The 8,595-nt window shown below is 42.3% G+C and overlaps 1 protein-coding gene and 1 long non-coding RNA gene across 5 annotated transcripts in view; one reads left to right on the top strand and one right to left on the bottom strand.

Annotated features, from left to right (window-relative positions):
• Positions 1–8,595, bottom strand: part of LOC310686408 — a 52,131-nt gene that overhangs the window by 10,811 nt on the left and 32,725 nt on the right. The gene's annotated exons all lie outside the window — the stretch shown is intronic.
• RHOH (ras homolog family member H) overlaps positions 1–8,595 on the top strand; it is a 47,916-nt gene that overhangs the window by 18,273 nt on the left and 21,048 nt on the right. For 2 of the 3 annotated variants that reach the window (XM_083460197.1, XM_083460193.1), the window contains exon 1: positions 7,116–7,895. The exons of the other annotated variant lie outside the window; for it this stretch is intronic. The gene's annotated coding sequence lies outside the window, so the exon portion shown is untranslated. Of the gene's footprint in view, positions 1–7,115; positions 7,896–8,595 lie in introns of those variants that run through there. 3 annotated transcript variants of the gene reach the window in all.

Genomic DNA, 8,595 nt, shown 5'->3' with positions numbered 1-8,595 from the left:
ATTCGTTTTAAGAATTCTTCGTCATCAGGTGTTTGACCTAAAATGAAACTGAAGTTTGGCGTGGGAGCTCCCCACTCCCATTTAAGGAAATTAATGAGATATAACCTTAAAACACGAATAACCTGTCTTCGTAAACTGTGGAACAACCTGATTTTCAGAGAGAGACGCCTGGTTCTTAACTGAGATACTAAACCTGGGTCTGGGCTACGCTAGCTCAGATTGTAAGTGGTGGGAAAAAATTGTGGGGTCGATGTGTCACCGTACCAAAAATAAACAACCCTCCACACAGTAAACTTGAAGTTGAATGAAAGGGTTCTAAATTAGTGATCTCCTTGGCGTGCAAGTTTTCTACGTCAATGGTGAGTTTTAAACAGAGAAGTTTGCCGTACGGTGCCCATCTCACCTGCAATGGTACACCCCAGAAACAGGTTTAGCACTCAAAGAGAGAACTAGTATACAGTTTCTCTGAAAAACCATCAGTGAAGTAGCACTTCTCAGTTTCTGGTGGTTGTTCCAAGAACTAACAAGTGTTTTCCCCTCCTGCTTTATAACCAGATGTTACTGGTGAAGAACAATAAATTGGGGGAGAGGGGAGACCAGAAAGAGATTTGGATTCTGTATAAAAAGCATGCTCTAACCTCACAAACTTGGGGTCCTCAGGGTAGGGTTGCCGTATTTCAAAACTGGGTCACCCCAAAAGTTGTTTTACCCAAAACGGCAAAATAACACCATTTTTAGATTGACTTGTCTAAGATCCAGAACAAAGCGCCACCTTTCAGAAATACCCTCCTCGTCAATTGTGCTGTGTGTGTGTGTATATACATACATACATATAAAATCAGGAGATGAGCAGCTCAACGTGGAGCTTTTAAAGAACATTCAGCCAGACCCAGAGACTTGTCCCTGGTGAAAAGGTGATTTTTGGAATCCACGTATTGTTGGGGAGGTTAGCTAGTTTTTCAAAAAAGACGTTTTTATTTGGTTTTCAATTCAAAACAGTAAAGAGCGACAGAACATTGTCAAGAGATCCGAGAAATCAAGGGGTGGAGGAAGGAGCAGAAGAGGAAAATCTGTCAGGACCGCAACACAAGATTAATTTGCTTTTAAATAAGAAACTTAAGGAATATGTACATAAAGGCATTCATTGTATTTTCAAAGCATGGGGATACAGAATGAAAGCAGGTAAAATGTGGTTTGTATGCTCAATTAGGAAATTAACTATTTCCATTTAAAATTGGGGGGGGGGCTATATTGCGTGTTTCATTGTTAACAAAAGCAGTAAGATCGTACAATATCAATGCAAAATTGTCCTTGCTTTGTCCCCTAGCCACTTGGAGATTGTAAGTTAATTTTTTCCAGAAGGGTTATTTCCTACGCTTTGGTATACCAAGTTTGTACGTTCACCAATGTCTAGCCATAATCGCTCTTGCCACTTTTGGTAGTTATGACACTAACTCTTTGCAGTGTAGGGTGTAGTTTTCATCTTCAAAATAAGCAGAGCTAGCTGGTGAGATGGGGAAAACTCTTTGCCTATAATTTTACTGATTTCCAGAAAGTTTGGGCCTTTCCATATTGCCACCAAAGATGGAGGCAAGTCTCCACTGAAACCCCACCAGTATCTCGACGAGAAAGAGATATCTGATGGCTTACAAGGTGTCATAGACCATTTGTGTATTAACGTTAACTCCCTGTTTCTTGGCGAGATTGATTTTAAAGGAAGACAACTCCATAATTTGGTCTCCTGTTCTTCCATCAAAGATGAACTCAATAGCTTTTCCCCACATTGGCTTGATTCTGTTTAAACTGCTCGAATGCGGGACTTAATTAGCTGCTTATCAGTCAATGCGTAAAAGAATATGAGAACTTAGAAGAAAACAGAAGTAACCGTTCAGAGGAAGGAGACAGGAAGGTGATAATCCAAATTGCTCCACTTCCTCACAGTGCTGATGCAATAAGGTCTCCGGTGAAATATTTCCAAGCTAATTTTATTTGCATCTTCACATACAGTCGCTTTTTCTTGTTTGGTTTGTTCACCTGTATGTTTCTGGGCACAATTGCCTGATCATGACCTATAAAGCCCTACATAGCTTAGGTCCAAGCTATCTGAAAATCTGTAATCATACAATTTTCTGTTTTACAATTTAAAACACTCATTTTACATCCTTAAGATATCAATGACTTCCCTTCTTCTCTTTCCATGGTTCATTTTACACATGATAAATCCCTGCATATTTTACAAAAACTATACCATTCAGTGTTCCATTACTGCATCCATCCAAACTTGTTTACACTGTTGAATTTATCTTAATGCTGCCAGTGTTTTCATCAGTACACAATTATTTCCCATATATTCAATAAACGTTTTCTAATCTTCTTTAGACGTATGTTCTTCTTATTCTCTTATTCTATATGTTAAGTCTGCAAGTTCTGCATATTCTGTCAACTTAAGTTGCCATTCTTCTTTGGTTGGGGCCTCGCTCGTTTTCCATTTTGGGGGCTAACAAAATACGGGTCGCCGTAGTGGCATACATAAATAACCTTTTTTGACACCCGGGAATTTCAGTCTGAGAGGGGGCCTTCTCAGTGGCAGCTGCCAGACTTTGCCACTCCCTCCCTGGAAAAGCCATACTGGGTCTCTCCTTGCTGTTCTTCGACTGACAGGTGGAAGAACTTTTGGGAACCGACTGCTTTTAATGAAAGGGCTGGTGCTTTGCTGTTTTCATTGTAACCATTTGTATCATTTTAATAAATTTTAATACATTTTATCTCACAGATAAGATAAATGCACGTGGACAGGTCTCTCAATAGCTACCAGCTAACTGAAGCTTACCAATAATAACAATAATAATAATTTATTTATTAATTTAATTTAAGTGGCTTCCCCAGCCACTCTGGGCGGCTTCCAACAAAATATTAAAATACAGTAATGCATCAAACGTTAAAAGCTTCCCTAAACAGGGCTGCCTTCAGATGTATTCTAAAAGTCTGGTAGTTGTTCTCTTTGACATCTGGTGGGAGGGCATTCCACAGGGCGGGTGCCACTACCGAGAAGGCCCTCTGCCTGGTTCCCTGTAACTTGGCTTCTCTCAGTAAGGGAACCGCCAGAAGGCCCTCAGTGCTGGAACTCAGTGTCTGGGTAGAACAGTGGGGGTGGAGATGCTCCTTCAGATATACTGGACCGAAGCCATAGCAAATGCATAGCAAATGCTTGCAAACATATATTGGTGGGAGAGAGCAGTTGTATTTGTGTCATATTTGAGGGCTTCCTAGAGTCACCTGGCTGACCACTAATGGAAAGAGGACATGGTGCCAGATGGTTCTTTGGTTCGATCCACCTAAGCTCCTGTGTTCAAATGCTGCTCTTATGACCTTATGGTTAAAAGCTCTTGCAATTAGGGTGACTTCCGCCTTCTGCTACATTTTTAGCCATAGCCAGAGAAGATAAAATTAGTGAGGGATGCAAATCAACCGTGACTCAACTTGTATTGACACGGTACATCTCAAGCGTGTCACAGGCGCACAATCAGCGCACTAACCACAAGTAAATAACTTCTAACAGGGAAAGCTATTTGAGTCTTGGAATCTGATTTGCATCTTGATTTGCCAAACATATATACATATATATATATATATATAAATTCTTATTTATACAGTAGTGCCTCGCAAGACAAAAAGAATTCGTTCCACGAGTCTTTTCGTCTTGCGATGTTTTTCGTCTTGCGAAGCACGGTCCGTCGCAACTGCGCCTCTTCAAGCGGCTTTTAAAAAAAAAGCGCAAGACGTTTTCGTCTTGCGAAGCAAGCCCATAGGGAAATTCGTCTAGCGAAGCAACGCTAAACCGAAAAACCCTTTCGTCTAGCGAGTTTTTCGTCTTGCGAGGCATTCGTCTTGCGGGGCACCACTGTACTTTTCAAATTTATACATTTCACTAATTTTACAATCACATAGAGAGTCTCCCACTCTGCCAATCCTCAAACATTCACCACTCTTTCACTCAGTGATAATGGTGGGAAGTATGATGGAGAAATGTGCTAAGAGGAAGGCACGCTTGGCAAACCCTCACCATGATCAACTCCTGCCCTATGTCCCCACTGTGGAAGGACGTGTGGATCAAGAACTGGCCTCCACAGTCACTTACGGGCTCACTGTTAAGATTGTGTTCATGGAAGACAATCTTTCTCAGCTACGAGTGTTTGCCAAACAGAAGATAGATGATAGAGATAGATTAGACAGACAGACAGACAGACAGACAGACAGATAGATAGATACTGCCTTATAAGATGCAATACATACAAGATACAATATATATATAGAGAGAGAATGATTTCCAAGCTTTCACTATACACTATATTTTATATTTTACAAAATGGAGGGGCATGTACATACCCTCTCTCAATTCACAGATTATTATATATCCACCAGTACTTATTAACATAGGTAAGTAGGTAAAAAGTAAAGGACCCCAGACGGTTAAATCCAATCAAAGGCGACTATGGGGTTGCAGAGCTCATCTTGCTTTCAGGCCGAGGGAGTCGGCATTAGTCCACAGAAAGAGGATCAGTGGTTTAGACCACAGTATATGTCCTACCTATATGATCAAAGTGATCAAGGTGCACTCAAGAATGAATCATAGAATCTTAGAGTTGGAAGGGACCCCGAGGGTCATCCAGTCCAACCCCCTGCAATGCAGGAATCTCAACTAAGGCATCCATGAAAGATGGCCATCCAACCTTTGCTTAAAAACCTCCAGGGAAGGAGAGTCCACCACCTCTTGCGGGAGTCTGTTCCACTGCTGAACAGCTCTTACTGTCAGAAAGTTTTTCCGAATGTTTAGTCGGAATCTCCTTTCTTGCAACTTGAAGCCACTGGTTCGAGTCCTATCCTCCAGAGCCGCAGAAAACAAGCTTGCTCCAACTTCCATGTGACAGCCCTTAAGATATTTGAAGATGGCGATCATATCTCCTCTTGGTCTCCTCTTTTCCAGGCTAAGAAAACCCAGCTCCTTCAAGTGCTCCTCATAAGGCTTTGTTTCCAGAACCTTTTCATCTTGGTTGCCCTCCTTTGCACACGTTCCAGCTTGCCAATGTCCTTCTTAAATTGTGGTACCCAGATTTGGACACAGTATTCAAAGTGTGGTCTAAGGCAGAATAAAAAGGTAAAGGGACCCCTGTCCATTAGGTCCTGTCGTGACCGACTCTGGGGTTGCGGCGCTCATCTCTCTTTATTGGCCGAGGGAGCCGTGTACAGCTTCCGGGTCATGTGGCCAGCATGACTAAGCCACTTCTGGCGAACCAGAGCAGCACACGGAAACGCCGTTTACCTTCCTGCTGGAGTGGTACCTATTTATCTACTTGCACTTTGACGTGCTTTTGAACTGCTCAGTTGGCAGGAGCAGGGACCGAGCAACGGGAGCTCACCCCGTCACAGGGATTCGAACCGCCAACCTTCTGATCAGCAAGTCCTAGGCTCTGTGGTTTAACCCACAGTGCCACCCACGTCCCTAAGGCAGAATAGAGTGGTACTATTACTTCCCTTGATCTGGACACTACAGTGGTACCTCGGGTTAAGTACTTAATTTGTTCCGGAGGTCCGTTCTTAACCTGAAACTGTTCTTAACTTGAAGCACCACTTTAGCTAATGGGGCCTCCTGTTAAGCTTGTGGTCCACCAAGACCCCTAGACCCGTTTCACATGTACTGCTACTAAGCCAGGTGTCTCCCATCCTATATTTCTGCATCTGGTTCTTCCTGGCTAAGTGCAGAACCTTACATTTGTCCCTATTGAAATTCATTTTGTTAGCTTACGCCCAGTTCTCCAATCTGTTAAGGTCATTTTGGATTCTGATTCTGGCTGTAGGCACATAACTGTTGTTTCAAAGGTTCTACCCATGGTTGTGATAAGTGCGTGAGCTCATGGTGTGCGTACGTCCCCCACAACTTGCAGAACAGGGATGGGAAACCTATGGCTCTCTAGAAGTTGTTGGACTCACAACGCCCATCATTGCCAGCCAGCAGAGCCAACGGTCAGGGATGATGGGTGTTGTAGTCAAAAAACATCTGGGAGATCACAGGTTCCCTATCCCCTTTGTTGCATTTGTACATTTCGTGGTACAGTTATGAATTGACCTTTTGTTTCTGTTCAAACACTGCTCAATGGTTTTCACTGCAGAACTGACACCTGCATTTATCCTCACCGGCATTCTTCACCGAAATAATTGGTTTCTGCAATTCGCAGATGTTATGACTCAGACTGGCTTAAAAAGCTGTCAACATCTGATCCGTTAAGTGTTAATTATTCTCACTGGAGCCAGATGTTCTTCTCTGTTGCACATCAACATAGAAAAATAGCAACCAATAACAGCTGCACTGCTCTGATATGGTAAAATATTATTTACCGAATTTATATACCGCCCCATACCCGGAGGTCTTCAAAATATACACACAAACTAGTGTCCTGCGCTTTGCCCTGATGCGATGTAGAGGTCTCTTGGATATTCATGCTGTTCCAGTTATTTTTATGTCAGCGGAAGCAGCAGATCTGCACATGTGAAGAGTCTGGTTGTTATTAATTAATTAATTAATCTAGTTCAAGCCCCTGAAATGCACAAATTTTTCGCCCAACACAGGACTTGAAGCCACAACCCTGAGATTAAGAATCTCATGCTCTAACAGTGAGTTAAGCATATCTGCAAAAGTCGGTCCTACATGTTTCGGGAAAAGCCAACAATCTCATAAGAATCTTTCACATTCTGATAACCGGTCATGACGAAGTGACCAAAGGTGGAGAATCTAAAGTTACAAATCTTTTGCCCCAAGTGCAGAGCTGCACAGAAACAACCTGCCTTTCCCACATCCATCGGGTCCAAAATCAGCTAAACACCAATACAGAATATAATATTTCTACTATCTTTTCCAAACATATACAAACCCAGAACCTCCAAGTGTCCCTATTTTCCAGGGATGTCCCTGATTTAGAGAAGCCGTCCTGGTTTCTGATTTGATCCCGGAATGTCCCACTTTTCCTTAGGACATCCCTATTTTCAATGGAGAAATGTTGGAGGGTTATCCGATCCCCAAGCTGCCTGAAGGCAATCCTGTATAGGGAATATTTTTTTTAAATTGTTTTATGATGCTTTTGTATATGTTGCAAGCTGCCCAGAGTGGCTGGGGCAACCCAATGTGATAGGCCAGGTATAAATAGTAAAATTATCATTATGCAATGGGATGCTATATTTCAAAAAGTAAAAACCAGGACATCCTGGAAGTTGCTGAGCTTTCTTTGGGAAGTCCCCAACATTGTTGAGCTTTTTTACAAAAACACTTCCAAAAACCCCCCAGAGATTTTTCTATTGATTTGCCTAAGATCCAGGACAAAGCACCACCTTTCGGAAATCCCCCCAGGACTTCAATGCACCTTTGAAATCCTGTTAATGTGCGAGGAAATCTGGACATATGGCAGCCCTAAGAGAGAGCAATGGAGGGATGTGTGAGAAAACAGGCCTCCAGACCTGACTTTTCCTTCCCCTGCCTTTGTGCCTCTTAAGAGTATTCAGGTTGTCTTGATCTTCTCAACCCACAGCGAAACCCACACAGGCAGAGCTGAGAAGCCCTCAGGAAACTGACACAAACTCAGCTGCTGACTTATCTCTCTCTCCTCCTTCGCCCTTCCCTTCACACCAGTTTCTTCTCTACTGAAGCTAGTAAAGGGCGCTGGTGCTTATCTGAAAATTAAGACGGTTGCATTGGCTTCTTTTTTGCTGCTTGAAATGGTCAATCATTGCAAAACGATGACTGCAAGGGGAATGCTGAAGGGGCCGTAATTTTTAATTATTGCCTTCCTAAGAACACTGTTGGTTGCCAAAGTTTACAAGTGACCCTGTTTATCATCCTGAATCTGGTAAGTAGGGTCTTTCTTTCTTTCTTTCTTTCTTTCTTTCTTTCTTTCTTTCTTTCTTTCTTTCTTTCTGAAGGTTTATCTACCCACTTTCCTTGCTGATTATTAAGGATATTTCCAAGCACTCCCTCTGAATGTCTCCACCTCCAACGTTCAGCCCGGACACTGAGGTCCACTTCTGAGGGTCCACTTCTGGCGGTTCCCTCACTACGAGAAGCCAAGTTACAGGGAACTAGACAGAGGGCCTTCTCAGCAGTGGCGCCCTCCCTGTGGAATGCCCTCCCGCCAGATGTCAGGGATATAAATAATTGCACAACTTTTAGAAAGCATCAGGGAAGTTTTTAATGTCTGACAGTTTGTTATTTTTTATATTTTGCTGGAAGCTGCCCAGAGTGGCTGGGGAAACCTAGCCAGATGGGTGGGGTATCAGCAATAAAATTATTATTATCACTGTTATCATTATGATGATGATGATTTGAGTGGGACTTGAAACAGAGCAGTTTTGTCTAATTGCCTTCTGCATTTCTATAAAAATTATTGTCATAATAACAAAGAAAAGAAAAGAAAAGAATAGAAAGGATGCTTGGGGGGCTGTCTGCTAGCTTGTTTGATTTTTTAAAAAATATATTTTTATTGAAGATTTCTTAGTTTACAAAAATATGTGCATTGTCTCTTGACGTGTAGTGAGATTCATAGGTATATA

The sequence above is a fragment of the Podarcis liolepis genome (genome assembly GCF_965112155.1).
Source record: "Podarcis liolepis genome assembly, chromosome: 9".
NCBI lineage: Eukaryota > Metazoa > Chordata > Lepidosauria > Squamata > Lacertidae > Podarcis > Podarcis liolepis.
The sequence above is the reverse complement of the archived record's forward strand: the minus strand, read 5'-3'. Positions and strand labels throughout refer to the sequence as shown.